Below are 17,915 nucleotides of genomic sequence, written 5' to 3'. Positions count from 1 at the left end.
TTAAATAGCTTGGCTTGTTAGTCAAAAATATATTATATTTTAAAGGTAAATATGTTAAATTTTGCCAAATGGCAAGACTTGAATGAAAAGCGAAAGAAGTTTACGACTGACGATATGAAGTCACATTTCAAAACTAATAGCCCTTTTAGATTAAAAAAAAAAAAAAGTTCTGAAAATGATTTGCAATGGTTCATTGGTATTATTTTACGCAAAATTCAGTAAAATGAAATTTACTCGTTGAAATCAGCACCAAATTAAACTTTGTAAATTCTAGCGCATGTTAAAGGTTGTCTCATCCAGAATTTTATTACTAACCATTCATTTCAGAGCAAAATAAAACAGTAATTGCCATTTATATGACAATCAATATCAAAAATTTAAATCTGCATTTTACGCAACACAGAAAAACTTCAAAAGATCTACTGTTTACCATGCAATTAAGGCATTTTATTCTGCTATCAACTCTACCAATTATTAATTCCATTAAGTATATTCAGTTTACTCTTTCTGCTCAATATATGCAATGTAAAATTTTCCATAAATTTATTAATTCATTTTATTTTGAGGTGAGCTTCTATTCAACTCTCAATGTCAACGAGAATGTTTAGATCATTTTTTATTCGGTCTCAAAAGAGAAATCAAAATACGTGGATTTATGTATCAAAATACATGAGAAATCACAGTGAGAAAAGCACTGCTACCTTAAACTGTGATTATATATAACAAATGCAGTGAATTATAGTTAAAAAATAGTGAAAATATTTATATTTCTGAACTATTTCATATATAACATTTTCAGTTTCGCATATGTGGCAATTTAAGAACTTTTTTACGTATACTAATTTTTTGAAATATCTGCAAATTTTTGTATCTTCAAGGAAAGCTTATTCTTTCACCTTTAGTATATAAGTAATGGTAATTTACCAGATAAAATTACTTAATGGGGAATACAGAAAAATATCTAACCACTTACCTTTGTGACTTCATCTGCAAAGAGACTAAAAAAGTAGTTCAGCTAAATCTGCTATAATAAATATTTATAATAATGTTAAATTATGCAATATCTATTAATATGACAAATTTTTGTAAAGTTATTTATTTGGATGAAAAATAAACACATTCAGAAATTTATGGCACTATATTATGATTAACAGAGGAAAAACACTTTTCAAAATTCAAAATATTTTTATTAATCCAATTTATCACATTTTATTTGAATTCATGAAAAACAATCTTATATCCATGTATTCTTATGTATATAAGAACTCTTGATAAATTGGATCTCTGTCATTGCCTTTCACAGCACCTAAAATAAAAAAACACTCACAATTACTATATGTGAATATAATTCATAATTAAATTTAAACAAATGACTATTAGAATGCAAATTAAAGGAAGCATTTAAAATATTTTAACATTTAGTACCTATAAACAGAGTAGCAATTATTTGATTTTTCGATTATAGTAAAATATGGGGGATGCCTTTTAAAATTTTTTATATCAGAAAATAAACTCAAAGCACCAGCTGAACATATGAGCAGTTTTATCAATCAGCCACTGGTAGGTAACCTGGATACTGAATCAACATATAAAGTTGCCAAGATAAAGAGAGAAACAAAATTATGATAATCACATCTTACCTATTCATAAAACTATTTTAAATTTAATGTGTAGGCAAGTCCAAAAAGAGTGAGAATGAATTTATTTTGCAACACAAAGTAAAGTCTTGCAGGAGCAAAAAAAACTTGTGTCATGAGATTGGCAAGTAAAAAATAATTAACTGCATCTGGTAACATTTATCTGACAACACATAAGTAATTGTTAGCTACGTGCAGAAAATAAAATCTGATCAGGGGCGTAGCTAGAGGGGGGCATCTGTCCCCGGGTGCAGAATCCAAGGGGCGGCAAACTGATGTTAGAACATTTTAGAATTAAATGTTTTCCATCCTTGGCAAGCAGTAGGGGGCACGAAATCTTCAGTTGTCCCTGAGCGCTGAAAACCCTAGCTATGACTCTGAATCTGATCATGTTAATGCAATTTTAAACTTTTGAATTTAACCGCAGAAATTTACCAAAGAAGTACTTGTAGTAAATGAAGATGTGGCTAATCTTTACTGTATGGTACACCTTGGTTTCTGTCTGAAAAAAAAATCGCAAAGTGGTATTGGTTGTTTGTGAAATGTGGAAGCCCATTCCGTCAAATAAGTTTTTCGGTAACCCTAATGTTGATGAAAGTAGCCTTTGGGGGAAAAAAAAAACTTTTTTTGTCAATAAAAAGGAGTTATTTCTGCAAATATTGCCAACGTGCTGTGATAAATTTAGTTTTGGGCTACTTTTTTTAATAGTAAACCTTTTGTACAGTCCCAGGTTTTTGGTTCTTACCATTCTTTTCAATTGCTGTGTTTGGTTGCACGGAAGTGGTATGGTCTTTTATTTTGAACATGCTATTTATTATTTTGGTGTGGGTACCATCGTTTGAGTATGTCTGAGGTGACTAAGAGACGAAAAATTTAACTGAATTGCTTACCTGGAGGATGGTGGTGGGAAGCCTAAACATATGCATGTGAAAAAAAAGGTATGTTAAAAAAATGACGTTTCATTTATTTTTTTGTCTCTGTGTGTTAATTTTTGTTAGAAGATTTGTTGTTTAATGTTTTTATGTTAGGAAATACGTATTTTTGGTAACTTATTCCTCTCTGTGTATTTTTGGTTGTCTGTGTGTTAAGACAGTGGTGGATTTTTTCTGGTAACTATGATATTTTTAACTTTCTGATTTTCTTAAAGTGAAAATAGATCAATGTGTACATGGACAAAGTTAAGGCAGTGCACAATGCCCAGTTTGTGCAGTTCTCTTTTTTAATAGGTCGATGTGTACATGGACACAGAGTTTGTGTATGTCTTTGACTTCTTATTTTGGTTTTGTGTAGCGGCCACCTTGAAATTGGTGCCGATCCTCTCAGGTGACGATCTTGATATAAAAAAAAGAAAAGATTCGCCAAGGGTTACAGTAGAGTAAATTTTTACCAAAGATGTTCTACCATAATCACCATTTCAGTGGTTTAAACACTAGTGGAGCAGTATGCAGAGATGAAGATTTGAGTTTTGTTTACACAGCATGATGGTTTAGGCACTCCTGCCATTACAGTGAACAAAATTATAATAAACATAGACACAATAATTGTCTATAAATAATGATGTATAACACTGCATTAACTAATATATTTCTTATGCTAGTATATACAGAATCCTTAATAGAAGGGAAAATCAGAAGACTGTCCATGCATTTTCCTTTAACTGAAACATGGCCATACAAATCTCAGTCTTACGGGACATGCCACACTATGCAGATAGACAGTAAAATGTGCTTGTGTTGTTTTTATTTGTTAGAGGTATGAAATAAATATACTTCTAGATTTTAATTTTTTCTTTTCTTGTTTTACATTTGGATTACCTATCAAAAAGTAAGGAATTTTGATACTATTACAATATTGGAGTTAAAATAACAATTATTGGACATGTTAAAGTAATGAAAATTTTAAATTAGGTTAAAAAGTAACCCTTAATGTGGCATATTTTTGAATTAAACTATCGACATTAAAAATAACAAAACGTCCCTCTTTATTAAAGACTTTAATTAACTAATTTTAAATACGGAGAGCTATGAATGAATTTTTTCCCTTGCATGTTATAATAACTGAAACAAAATTACTCTGATACAGTCAAAATTCCTAAACGCAAGTACATAAAATTTACTTTAGCAATTTAGAGATGAGACACACTGAACATATGAATAAATTTCTATCAAAGAATAATTTATTAAATTTGGCCCATTCCATAGTAAACTTTAACCATTAGATTACATTATTACACCATGTTATCAGTTTGAAAAGCAAGTCATATGCCAGATCTTTGATGTAAAAGAAATGCACAAAATAATATACAGATTATTGAAAAATGATGTATACCAATGTTTATAGATATGATTAAATGTAACAGAAAATTTACTGTCACAACCACATTTTTAAGTGAAATGTATTATTTTAACATTTTACAATATTTAAGGTATGGCATTAAATGCAACATTATGTGCCTGGATATAAGTTAGTAAATTAAAAAAAATAATAATAATAATAATCAAAGAATGAATGTCATGAAAAATTTCAAAAACAAGCAGAATTTAATTTAGACCTTTAGACACTTATGATAAATAAATTTGAGAATTCTTCACCCAAAATTAAATTATAATTAACTAAATAAAACCAGTTTGACTGACCTTCTACAAAATCCTTCAGCTGCAATTTTTTCTAGCTTGAAAACCAAATTCGGTTGATATTTACAATATGGTAACTGGTAGTTTGGCGACATTTTGGAGGCGATAAAGGTTACTACCTGGGACTTTAGTAATAATGTGAGCAGTACTCAGTTCCGATTACGCATTATTTTGCGTGAGGGAAATGAGAGATCATGGGATATGTCATGTGATATTAATGGGCGAATTACGGTTCTTTAATCGGAAAAGGGGGGAAATCGGGAAAAAATGTGGAAATTTTGTATTTAGCTTTATTCTGTGTTGTGTGAAACAGTGTTGTGGAATTTTTTCATCCCATGGCCCTAACTAAAGTGATTCGAAATGGGTATTTAGGCATTGTGATAAAGAGAAGTTTGCTTTTTATTTAGCGGAGGAAGTATGGAGGAAAAATTCGCAGAAAAAATCTTTGAATAATTTTATTGAATGAATTAGAAAAGTGTATCCGCCACGTAATCAAGATTCTGAAGAAGATTAGGTAAGTTAGTATTTTTAATTATTTGAGGATATTATTTTTATGCATTGTTCTAAATGTAAGGTGGAAAGGAATTTGGTATTATTGGGAAAATTGTTATTAGCAATGATTTAGTTTAAAGTAATTAGGATTGTAAGGTAATTTTTATTAATTTAATGTATGTGCTCATTTATATTTTAAGTAGTGTTTTTGAATTTAATTATATTTTAATGAAATGATAGTTATTTTGTGAATTTTATGTTTGTAGGAATTTGGTATACGTTTAAGTTGAAATAAACGTGCATGGAAATAATTTAAATATTTGATACTAAGTATTTGTAATACTTGCAGTATGAATTCGTTGGTGACGTGTATAATGTAATAGATGATTTAGAAGTTTTTGGATATTTTATTTATTTTATATGTGGAAATGTTCATATTTGTAAAGGGTAAATACTTTTTCGCGATCAGGTAATTTCATATATGTTCTTTTTACCAAGTTTAAAGATTGAGAAAATTGTCATGTATTTTCGTGAAATTTTTTCTAATTTATGAGAAAAAAGCAGTGTACATGGATATAGTGAAGAGTGTGCGCAATGCCATTTTTGTGCAATTCTGGGATGTTTTTTTAAGTAAAAATAAGTCGACGTGTACATGGTTTAGTGATATTTTAATTAAATGATAGTTATTTTGTGAATTTTATGTTTGTAGGAATTTGGTATACATTTAAGTTGAAATAAACGTGCATGGAAATAATTTAAATATTTGATACTAAGTATTTGTAATGCTTGCGGTATGAATTCGTTGGTGACGTGTATAATGTAATAGATGATTTAGAGGTAAAAGTTTTTGGATATTTTATTTATTTTATATGCGGAAATGTTCATATTTGTAAAGGGTAAATACTTTTTCGCGATCAGGTAATTTCATATATGTTCTTTTTAACGGGTTTAAAGATTGAGAAAATTGTCATGTATTTTCGTGAAATTTTTCTAATTTATGAGAAAAAAGCAGTGTACATGGATATAGTGAAGAGTGTGCGCAATGCCATTTTTGTGCAATTCTGGGATTTTTTTTTAAGTAAAAATAAGTCGGCGTGTACATGGTTTATGTGTATGTGTTATTTTGAAAAACGCGTAAGGTGTATGGTATTGTGCACTTTTTCCCAATTTTGCAGTGAATATTTGTCATGATTAAGCAGTTTTGTTTGATAAAATTTCTAGCATAAGTGTAATTCGGCTAGTAGATTGTTGGAAGAAGTGTTCAGTAGATAAGAAGAAAAGAAACATGTCTTTACTTCGTGAAGACAAAATGGCGGCGGGGGAAAAAAAATAGAGGGTTGCTGTAGGAGAGTTGGTTGCCAAATTTTCGCCAAAAAATCGCCAAGTTACCATAATGTAAAGATCAACCCCAAATTCTTCTCCACATGGTAATAACATCTTAACCAGTTGAAATTCCTGCAGAAAGTTTGATAACACAGTAATAGAATTAATAGAATAGAAAAATTAACACAAAAGTATAGAACATAATTTAAACTTAACATTATTACAAATTTTGGTGCTTTCTGACTATCTGCAAAGCTTTGAAAATTGGCAAAATGGTTAGTTTATGGTTCATATCTACTGCTCTGTTCACAAGTAGTAATTCAAATAAGCACTTTATAAGAAACAAGAAATTTTAGGATGCACACACACAAAAATATATACATTGGGTCAATATTCACATATTTTTCATCCAATGGAATACTATTCAGAAATAAAGATTAAATATAAAGCATGTAAATACATGTGTGTGGTATGCATATTCATAGTTTGCTGTTATCGTGTGCATACTCTTGCTGTTTTAGCATAAGTTGAAGCTGTGAGGGCAGATGATAAGAAAGTATCAGAATTTTTCATGTATAAGAAAAGATCGCCCTGACAATAGTATCTCAATTGTTTAGCACTGACATTTACATAGCGCATTAGAAATATATAGTAATATATGTATAATAAAACGATAATTGCATATTATTAATTCATTTTTTTAAATGCCAAACTTTAACAATTCTTTCACATATAATTAAACAGAATTCTTTCACATGAACATCTAAAATCCATTCTTAACTAAAGAATAAATAATAAAACCATGTAAATTTCTTATCAAGCCCATTATTTCCGAAATGTCTACTTCTGAAAGTTTCCAGCATTTCTCAATATATTATTAAATTACTAAACTAAGCATCAATGATCGTCATGTTCGCTAATGTGGCAATATCTTTCACACTTCTTTGTTACCACAAGTAACAAGTAGGCTTCAAGAAATCTTTAACAGTTACATGCTACTTTTGTCTAAAATTTGTACAAATAATAAAATTAAATGAGCTCTTTGTAATATGCTCAAAGAAATAATTTTGTATGAAAATTTGTATGTTATATATTGGCCTGATTAATGATTCAGGAAATAATTCAGGTTTTCAAAGTGCTTCCAATAATTCAAATTTCAGATTGTGTCAAAATAAAACCTATAACACAAAGATAAGCAAATTTCCTTATGAACAATGCATTTTAACATTATTCAATCACTGGCAATCACACAGTACTGATTGCTTCAATAAACATTACTGTAACTGTGTTATTTAAAAGACTATAATGTTTTAATTATTTCCTTAATTAAAACATTACAGTCTTTTCCTCCTTCTAACACCAAAAGAAAACCCAGATAAGAAATATAAATATATCAGTAACAATAAATTATATTATTGAATGACACTTTACATTAATTACACTTATGCATATATTATTTTATTATAAATTATTTCAAAATCAAAGAAGAGAAGGGGGAGAAACTTTAATATTGACATTTATAAAATGATATAAACATTAATCATTTAGTACAGTTTGTTATTTCAGGCAAAAAGAATTCACTTTTCTGGATAGCATTTATATTTCCATCTCACTTTCAATGGAACATTAAGAGAAATGCATATAATTTAAACACCAGTTTATTTTATTTATCAGACAGATTATGTCAACTCGAAAAAACCTATCAGTAAAATTCGGTAGTAATAATTCCGAATGTTAGGCAACTTGCAAGATTCAACAAAAATTATCAATCCTTTTATTATAATGACAATACTACAGTAACATGAACATAAAATTAAACTGCATATAACTATAAAATAAGCCAGCATATAATAATGGTGCATTGGTTTCTAAAACAATGGGCTCGATGAAAAAATACATGTATTATGGTAGCTATTCATATTCTTCAGCTTTCCTAATATTCTCATGTTCACTTTACATAACTAAAGTATCTAAAATACAATAAAAATGCAAACAATATTTATGAGAAAATGTTAAAAGCAATCATAAGCATTTGATTGAATGACCATATTTTGTCTTCCTGCAAGTCGAATCTTAAAATGATATGCAGTTTGAAAAATGCTTAATCCTTTTATAAAATATTCAAAAAAGATTAAAAAAAAGTACTGTTCTGTTATCAGGACCGGGTTCAGAATTGTATTTATGTATGCTTGTATATTTGTATGTTTGTGTGTCTACATATACACATCTATGCACATACTTACGAACACAGGTTCATACATTTCCGATTCTGGTCCCAATAACAGAACAGTACCCCCAAAAAAAACTTGAATTACAAACTAGATTAAGATAATGTTTCAACCATACATATTTTGGACAAAACAATGCAAACTCTTATTTTTATACAATTGTTCAAACTATTTAACATAAATTTATTGCTGCAATAAAATAATAAGCAATCTGATCACTCAAATTATTTTGAAACTGAATGCATAAACTAGACTAAAAAAAATTCAGTCGTAAACATTTGGATAGCAGGGCAAATTAGATATTTGAAAAGACAGCCAGCCATTGAGATACACGTAATTCACGTCAGAATGGTAACAATTCATAAAGCTGTGAAACATTTAACTGTCAAAATGACATAAATAACATAAATTCGAAAAGCAAAAAAAGTAAACATACAAGTATTGCAACTGAACTTACCTTTCATGCAACAAAAAATATGCATACAAGTTAACCTCATGGCGCAACCATTTTGGATTTCGTTTCAAATCAGACAGATGTTTACGGATTTGCGGAAGAATACGAGGAACTAGTAGTTTGCCGGATACAATGTGCAATGACGCGAAAGAATATAGTTCTGTAGAACTTCCTACATTATTCCGTAATAAACAGTACTATTTCCTAATTTTTTCTTTATCTAATTAATTAATTAATAGGGAAATAGTTAAATAATGCCGAATTCATTTTTAATGAAATGTAAAATTTTGCATGTATGGGACGACCACCTTCCGTCCAATATTTCTGAGAATATAAACAAATTTTGGAATCTGAGAGTATCAGTAAATAAATATATAGAATATCGCCTCTCAAACGACCACTTCTGAAAGTGACCAATAGTTCTGAGATTATAAATAAATATTGATATTAAGCATTATTTCTATAAGACGACCATCTCTATATAAGACCAAAGTTTCTAGAATCTTGGATAGTCATCAGAGATGTATCTTTACTGCGAAATTATCGCACGACTGTAATTCAATATCAATAACAGATCGCGCGATTGAAAAACATTTTCTATCCTGTAATTAGAGGGAAAAAAAATTCCTTATGAGATATTTCTCCCGCTTTCCTAGCGTACCTTCGTGGTGTAATAGTTCTGTACGCTGGGCCGGTATTTCAGAGGTCCGTGGTTCGATTCACGGCGAAGGCGGTTAAAAAAAAGTCGGCCTTTAAAAAGAGAAGTAATATAAGGTATTTCTCCCGCTTTCCTAGCGTGTCTTTGGCCCACCAGCGGCCGAGCGGTAAAGTCGCTGAACCCTGGTAGTGCGATCCGAGGTTCGAATCCCGAGAACGGGCTGGCTGCATGGGCGTTTTCGTGGTTTTCCCCACATGTAACGTGTATACGAGCCAGTTTCCCTTGGAAAGTCCTCCACGAAGACATCCCTCCCCTTAGGCAGATAGCCCTAGTGTGCTTTGCCATAATTAAATACACCACCACCACACCTAGCGTGTCTTCGTGGTGTAGTGGTTCTGCACACTGGGCCGGTATTCCAGAGGTCCGTCCTTCGATTCCCCGCGAAGGCAGTTGCTAATTTTTCATGTTTCCTGCTTCCAAAAAAATACCTAATGTCTCTATACCCAAATTTTAAAAAAAAAATTCGTTTCCGTAATTAAATATATCTATATCTAATTTTACCTATATTTGTAGTAGGGTTTGTAATCTGTAAGTAATTATACATGTAATTTATACATTTTTTATAAAAAAAATATATATGTTATTTAGAATTTTGCAAATATTCTAGAAAATGCTAATCCATTGAAAAAAATCTTTTCCATGACTAAATAAATTTTTAAAAACGTCAGAAAAAATAGCAGTAAAAATTAATAACAAAATAACAAGAATAAATCATCAATCATATCAATATTTTTAATGTACAGCATTTAGAAACAACTTAGTAAAATACATATGAAAAATAAAATAATGTGCAAGTTTCAGATGTGCAATGTCAAAAAATTAAAACTGGTAAATTTGAGAACAAATATCCTCAAAATGTTTGACAACGAAAGTCCTCCGGACAATGCAGAATGAATGTCCTCAGGATGTGCAATTGGTGAACTCCTCAGGACATCTGAGAATCAACATCTTCAGGACATCCTGTCACATCCCGGGAGATAGCGACTTAAATAAGACATCCTCAGGATGTTAAATTACGATCTCCTCAGGACATCTGAGAATCAACATCCTTAGGACATCCTAAGTATGTCCCGGGATATTGCGACTTAAATAGGACATCCTGAGGATGTTTTGTGCTATGGGGGGTAGGTACAGCATCCAATTTCCAAACGTCAGACAGCATCTGATCAGTTTCCACTTGTACATTATTAACATAGATAGTAGGATTAATTTCTGTTGAATTATTCACACTACCTGAAATAATCCATCCTAGTTCAGAACGAGAAGCCACCGGTTTACCTTCTTCGCATTTAATTATTTCTCCCTTTAAAAGAGGTAAGGCAATATCTACGCCTAAAAGTATATCAACAGGCCCACTTTTGTAAAACGTTGGATCTGCTAACATTAAGTCATTATATTCCTCAACGTACTTCTTATCCAATGTAAAATGCGGCAAAGTTCCAATAATTCTATTGATGATAAATACTGGTGTTTTAAATGACACTTTCGCCGGAAAATGCGGAACGAAGCTTATTTCCGTAATCCCATTAGTTTTCGTATCCAAAGACCCTAAACATGAAATAAAAACTTTGGCATTTCTTCTTGCTAACCCTAGCCTTTGTACACAATCTTCTGAAATCAGGCTTGCTTGACTGCCAGGGTCAAGGAGGGCTCTACACAATTTGTATTCACCCGATGAATCCAACACTTTAATTACAGCCGTACATAATAAAACTTCACTCTGAAAATTAAAGTCTGAAACACAAGATTTAATTACTGGACTAGAACTTGCGATATTCTTCCCTGACCCAGCCGATTGAGCGCGAGGTTCTGGCCCAGGGAAAAATGGCTTAGCCGTCACTGATAATTCATTCGAACTGTTCGAAACTCCTTTAAGTGCCTTTGGTTCATTTTGAACTCTTTCGAAATGCAGTAGTGTGTGATGATTTTTAAAGCACTTTTTACATTTATGTGTACTTCTACACTCGAAAGCTTTATGGTTTGAAACCAAGCAATTAAAACAAACATTATTTTCTCTTGACAAAATTAACGCGTTCCTGAACATTCAGATTTAAAAACTTATTACATTTAAAAACTGAATGACCGGCTTTACAATACGTACACTGCGCGCGAATCTCTGAAGCCAATGAAGTTAATTTGTCTTTTGTAACTTGTTTTTTAACACCTTGCGTTTTACCTGCTTGCAAGGTTCTGGCATGAGATTTCAAGAACTCTAGCAGATTATTAAGTGTTGGTATTTCCTCACTCTTTAATGTTCTTTCCCACCATCCTCTCGTCGAAGAATCCAATTTAAACTGTACTATTAACATTAAAATAGTATCCGCGAATTGCTCCACTTTGAATCCTAGATTTTCAAACGAACATACACACTCTCTTACAGTGTCTACTAACGCTAATATCTGACTAGGAATTTCAGATTGTAAATTTGATAAATACAAGATTTTCTTTAATAACGATGAAAGTAATTCTCTCTTATGGGAAAATCTTTGACACAATAAATGCAACGCTATTTCGAAATTACTGTCACAAATAGTTAAAGCTTGAACAATCCGCAAAGCATCTCCTTTTAAAGAACCCTTTAAATATTGTAGCTTTTGTGCACCTGATAAACGGTCATTATCCACTATCGCCGTTTTAAATAAATCAAAAAATGATAACCATTCTTCAGTACTGCCACTAAATACAGGAAGAGTTAGCTTAGGTAAGCGTATACTCGCTATTTCACAAGATTTAGTTTCCACACTAATGTCTTTAACATTCTTAACTCTGGTTAGCATTAAAATTAACTCATCAACAGTATCTTGTATGACCTGTTGTTCTTCTATAAATACATCAATATCTTTTTCTTCACACACTACAAATATGTTACTAAAAATATCCGAAAGTTCGGTCATTAAGTCATTTAATCTAGATTTAAAAAGTTCCAACTGATCAACATCAGCAGAATCGTAAGTCACTGCAATTTTCTCTTTCAGTTTACTTAACTTAGCTTTAGCTACACGCTTTTTAGTCTTAAGCGTTGTAAATTCCATTATCTAATAAGAAAGATAAAAAAAACACACTGACTCACCAAATTTACTGTGACTCCGTAGCCGACGGACCATAAATCATGTACGTTCCGTTGTTTAAAAATAGTGGACTGTAAATTAACTTGATATTACTTCAGTATAGAACTCAAAAAACCTCAGACTCCTAACGTTGACCGAAACTTCTTTATTGACTTTCAAATAGTAAGTTAGTTGAGGAACGGCGAAGACCACACAAACTCCGACTTCAGTGGCAGCTTACAAACACAAACTCAGAAGAACCTCCGCTTAGTTGAAACTCCAGTAATTCACAGCAACCTCAAAGCTCTAAACGCGAGCTTTAAAAACCTAACAAATTTGCGTCTGCGCCGCTCCTCGGTACAAAGAAAGAAATACAATTTGCATAACATCGAACACAATTAGAGTTGGATAATCAGTTTAGAAAAGAAATCTGCCCCCCACCCAGTTTAAGAATGGTAAATTGAACACGGCGAAAGAAGCTGAAGCAGTTGGTAAGAAAATTTTCAGATTTATTTCGTAATTCCCCAGGGTTGATTCAGATAGTAAATCACACTACAGAAATAACCCCGTGCCGACCCAAATCCTATAGCTATTGTTGATTTTTCCCGTTAAATTCTATGTGATATATCTGACTTCGAACCTAAAATTTCTGAAGAACACAAAACCTTGTCTAAAACTTAAAGGTTTATTCAACTAGAACTTCAAAAATGATGAAAAACTTCATGATGAAAAACATCATAAACGAAAACTTTACATCTTAGGTGGAAACATTCAACATTTCCAGGCAATGCTTTAAACTCAAATATTCCGGCACGGTGAAGAACACTTTCTTTAAAAGGACAAAATCCATCTGGCCCTTTCGGCATATATCTCCATTTTAGTTTCGCTGGATTCAGACTTCAGCTCCTACGTGTTTTGGACTTAAACGGCCGGTCTAGAACTGGAACAGGACCGGATCAGGACCAGAACAGGACTGGAACCGGAACAAGACGGGAAATGGAAACTATCATCCCCTGGCTTCTCTCCCGGACAGGTCTACTCTGGCTCGAACTGAAAATGAACTGCGCCGCTACCAAGAAAGCACCTCCTTTTATTGACGGCGGTTGCCGTTACTACAGGCGATTATGCAAAATATTTAACACTATGATAAGGTTGAGAAAGAAATAATAGAACAATGTACATGTAGTCATCAGCTTCTTTTCTAGAAGCGCAATGGCAGCAACAGCTAGATGGTTCTCCAAGCTGTGTGACAAATTTGAGACGTAGACGAGAGATGGTGTGATTCAGAAGCAGCGATGGAATTCGTAGTGAAGGACTTATTTCTTCTTTGCGATGTTATTATGTTTTGATGATACCATGAGCAGACTTACTTACTTCTTTTATGTTTTATCTTCGTGTTAATTATTTTCATCATTAAAAAATCATAAAATTCTAACACCATTCTCGTCACTATTAGGATGAGTCTAAGCACATCTGACATGGGGACTCGACACCTTTGAACTTGATTCCCCAAGACCACCGTTCTTAAATAAATTCAAGGCCTGTCATTTGGAATACAAAAAAAGAAAAACTGATATTTCTCATCGAATGCCGTGATGGAATGGGAATTCCATGCTGGGCCGAAATTCTATGCGGGTCCATTCCTGTGTTGTGCCGAACACGTAAGTACAGATAATTTATTTAAGGATACTTCACTTAATTCCTCTTTGATGAAATAATAAATGATGAAGGCATGAAAAAACAAAGTAATGCGCTTTAATCAAATACTTTTCTCTGATGTAATATTCTTTGACGAAGTTATGAATATTTGATGAAGCCTCTTTGATAAATTTTAATTGCATAAACTAAAAGCATTTAATTTTAATGAAAAGTAATTGTATTGTTTTGAAAAGTATTATTTTGACTTATTATCTTGAAGAACCGTCGATTCTCTCGTAAATTCTTTCAATCTTCAACACTTTCGTTTTCGAATTTGATGCATATATTTTGAAAGCATTATCAAATGTTATTTCAAATTATTTGAAGTTAAAATGTATTTGAAGCTATTGATCTTGATATAATATTTCGAAGTGAAATTTTATTTTCTATTCTTAAGTTATATTTTGGAATTTGAAGATATACTATTATAGAATTTGTTTGAAGTCGTACTTTTAAAATTTCATCCGTTAAGTTTGAATGTTTTAACATTGTAGTTATGAACATTTCTTTAAGAATATTTGTGTAATATAATAAGAAGGACTAAGATTTTGTGAACAATAAGAAAAATTAAGAATATATTTCAGAATATTGTGTTACACAATAATATTTGTGTAATGTATTTAAGAATATTGGTGTCATAATTTCTCAAAACTGATAAATAATATTTGGTTAAATCGAAACTTATAAATATTTTGTGAATTTGATAATACACTCTTTTGCAAGAATATCGAAGCACCAAGAAGGACTTTTGAGATAGTGACGAAATTTGGTATGCAAAAACATCTTGATCGAACATGCAAATTATCAAAATTTCAAGGCAAATGAACAGGAATTGCGATCATAGCGCGCATTTCTAGTGCGCACTTCGCAAAGTATAAAACCAGTAAAAGAAGCGGAAAATTTATCTTTTTTGTTGCTGCCATTGTAGTTCCGTAAAGAAGAAACTAAAGATGCCATTACAAGGACATCGAAGACCTTACAGACAACTAAACGACTTCGAACGTGGTCGCATTGTAGGGCTGTGTGAGCTGGGTGGTCATACAGAGCAATAGGCCGCCACCTGCAGCGTACAGAAACTGCTGTGCAAAGATGTTGGCAGCAATGGTTGCTACAAGGAAATTGCCGGCAAAGTGAAGGCTCTGGATGGCCAAGGAGCACAAATGCGAAGCAAAATAGGATGATTGTTCGCTAGACACGAACCACGCCAACGGTACCGTTATCGACTATTCAGCGCGCTACAGCCACGTCTATACCTCCCGTCGTACCGTTCACCATCTCACGGTGCTTGTCTGAGGTGGGGTTACGCTCACAGAGGCCTTTAAAACGTTTGCCTTTGACCCCACCACAATATCGGCGGAGTCGTCTGGAGTGGTGTCGCCGCCCATCATCATGGCTGCCATCAGACTGGCATCGTATAGTCTTCAGCTATGAATTCCGCTTCACCCTTGAAGCATATGACCAACGTGTTCGTGTTTGGAGAGGAAGGGGGCAGCGGTCCCAATCAACTTTTGTTTTACAAATGCATACAGCCATAACCATTGGTGTTACGGTGTGGGGCGCTATTTCTTATGCCAGCAGGTTGTCTTTAGTCATCCTCCGTACATCTTTAACAGCTCAACGATATGTTGATACCATCTTGCGGCCGGTTGCATTACCCTTCATGGCACCTCATCCTGGGGCCATTTTCCAACAAGATAATGCCAGGCCACATACCACTCACATATCTCTGGACTGTCTCCGTGCGGTTGATAGTCTTACTTGGCCAGCAAGGTTACCAGACCTTTCACCAATCGAGCATGTCTGGGGCATAGAAAGCCACCAGATGCAGGCACCACAAAATATTGCAGATCTGGAGCGACAACTGATGAATGTCTGGTAGAATGTGTCGCAGAATGACATTAGGAACCTCTACCACTCCTTGCCTCGACGAATTCAAGCATGCATTGCGGCCAGGGGCGGTTCGACCATCTACTAATTTGAACACTCAATGGGTGATTGTGAGCCGTGAACAAGTACTATGACCTTGATAATTTAATCATTTTGTTATATGTGTATGAGCCATACACATATTACTTTTCATCAAAAACAATCACTTCCTTGATGGCGCTTCGATTTTTTTGCAAAAGAATGTATTTAGTGGAATCGAAACTGATAAATATTTTGTGAATTTGATATTTTGTGGAATCGAAACTGATAAATAATGGCTATCCTTAACGATTATTCTAGCATTGAAGGATCATTAAAAGTTGAGATTACATAACAGATCAAGCTCTTACATCATTTAATTTTTAGCACGGATGGTGACAAACAAAATCGCTCTCCATTACGTAAATTTTCAGGATTTCCCGAACCTTTTAACTTCGAAGATACGAAGCAAAACGTATTAAAAGAATTTTCACTCATCTAAATTGCTATGTGTAATTTCCTATATTTAAAATTTTCTACTGATATCGAGAAGTGTGCTAACACAATCCTAACAAATCTTAGTGACATTTCATTATTAAAATCAGATTTTTCTGACGCTAGCGAAATTGATGACGAAGTTCTGATGGAAATTTCAACCCTCCCACGGACATCCTCACAAAAATAAGCACAGTAGATGAATCTTTATGTAAACAAAGGAAGTCGAAAACCTGTCTCAATAATTCGCCTGGAAATTTATTACTTTCTGCTAGTATTCCGTATGCTCGAAGTGTTTCTTTTCAATGTTTTGGTTTGAAAGGCATTGGACTTCATTAAAACCTTTTCCTTTCACGATAATTACAACGTTGAAACTTTTATTTCCAATATAGAAGACATTTTTTAATCTCTATCAGATGACATATCCGGTTCACAGGTAACTTTTGTTAAAAAAAAACTTACAGTTCCAGCTTTAACCTTACTAAGATCAATTCTTGGCATTACTAATTGGGAGCAATTAAAACACCATTTATTAGACGAATTTTTTGATAAAATTAATAGCTTTCAATTACATCAATTAATGGAATCTCGTCGTATGAAACCATTCGAAACTTTACAAGAATATTTTTAACCATCGGAGTTCTTGCCCATCAAGGTTCTATGGATGATTCTTCTCTGATTGAGTATGTTACAAACGGTATTCCTGATTCATCAAACAATAAAATAAATTTATACGGCTGTAAATCCATTGCTGAATTTAAAGAAAAACTTTTTACAGTTCAAAACATTTCAGACAAAATATTCAGAAATTTCCTAATTCCCTTCACAATATTAAACTTGATAAGAAACGCACATCAAATATGCAACCAGTATGCTATTCTTGTGGTTTAAATGGCATAAAAGAGTTAATTGTCCAAACAAATCCAGTGGCAAATTTTGTTATGGCTGCAAAAATTATGGTCATATTCATGCCAACTGTCCCAAAAATTCTGGTAGTTCTACCACGGAATCTGATCCTAAACATTCTACACCTGATAGAACTGTAATCGCGTTTTCTTTTCAAATTTCTTCCCAACATCCTATGCATGTTGAAATTCACCTTGCTGGAGCTCCTTTAACTGTTTATTTTTTTAGACTGGTTCACAAGCTACACTTATTAATGAGGAAACATATTGCAAAATTGGTTCTCCACCTTCTAGAATTACGTTCTCAGGAATTGGCCGAGACACAGTTCAAGGCAGTGGATTCTTTCACGATTGCATTCAAATTCAAAACATTATTTTAC

The 17,915-nt window shown here is 32.7% G+C and overlaps 1 long non-coding RNA gene across 1 annotated transcript; it reads right to left on the bottom strand.

Moving 5' to 3' along the window:
- Positions 1-1,165: 1,165 nt before the first annotated feature.
- On the bottom strand, positions 1,166-9,276 carry LOC146997693 (uncharacterized). The gene is made up of 3 exons (XR_015040776.1): positions 8,771-9,276; positions 4,274-6,217; positions 1,166-1,306 (listed from the first exon to the last, which is right to left on the bottom strand). It is a non-coding gene; the product is annotated as an uncharacterized LOC146997693 (long non-coding RNA).
- Positions 9,277-17,915: the final 8,639 nt, after the last annotated feature.

This window comes from Stegodyphus dumicola, chromosome 4, assembly GCF_044657685.1.
Source record: "Stegodyphus dumicola isolate Sdum_Otavi_A_Nest chromosome 4, ASM4465768v1".
In the NCBI taxonomy this organism is placed as follows: Eukaryota; Metazoa; Arthropoda; class Arachnida; order Araneae; family Eresidae; genus Stegodyphus; species Stegodyphus dumicola.
The sequence above is the reverse complement of the archived record's forward strand: the minus strand, read 5'-3'. Positions and strand labels throughout refer to the sequence as shown.